We start from the raw sequence: 842 nt of genomic DNA on the forward strand, positions 1-842 counted from the left end.
GCTTTTTGATCTTCTCTTATTTCATGAAGGATGATGGAGTGCTCTTGATGTTCCATCCTTAGTTGTCCCATGTTGGAACTTAATTCTCCTAGGGAGGTGTTGATTTGCTCCCAATAGTTTTGTGGAGGAAAATGCATATGAGGCATCTCCGGGATCTCATGGTAATGAGCTTCTTGCGCCTCTTGAGCTCCATGAATGGGCTCTCTCGCTTGCTCCATCTTTTTCTTAGTGATGGGCTTCTCTTCCTCAATGTGAATGTCTCCTTCTATGAAAGCTCCAGCTGAGTAACATAGATGGCAGATAAGATGAGGAAAAGCTAGCCTTGCCCCAGTAGAGGGCTTTTCGGCTATTTTGTAGAGTTCAAGGGAGATGACTTCATGAACCTCTACTTCTTCTCCAATCATGATGCTATGGATCATGATGGCCCGATCCAAAGTAACTTTAGATCGGTTGCTAGTGGGGATGATGGAGCGTTGGATGAACTCCAACCATCCTCTAGCCACAGGCTTGAGGTCCAATCTTCTTAGTTGAACCGGCTTGCCTTTGGAGTCAATCTTCCATTGAGCTCCTTCCACACATATGTCCATGAGGACTTGGTCCAACCTTTGATTAAAGTTGACCTTTCTAGTGTAGGGGCGTTCATCTCCTTGCATCATAGGCAAGTTAAATGCCAACCTCACATTTTCCAGACTAAAATCCAAGTATTTCCCCCGAACCATTGTAACATAGTTCTTCGGATCCGGGTTCTTACTTTGATCATGGTTCTTGGTGATCCATGTATTGGCATAGAACTCTTGAACCATTAGGATGCCGACTTGTTGGATGGGATTTGTTAGAACTTC

This window comes from Arachis hypogaea, chromosome 11, assembly GCF_003086295.3.
Source record: "Arachis hypogaea cultivar Tifrunner chromosome 11, arahy.Tifrunner.gnm2.J5K5, whole genome shotgun sequence".
NCBI classification, from domain to species: domain Eukaryota; kingdom Viridiplantae; phylum Streptophyta; class Magnoliopsida; order Fabales; family Fabaceae; genus Arachis; species Arachis hypogaea.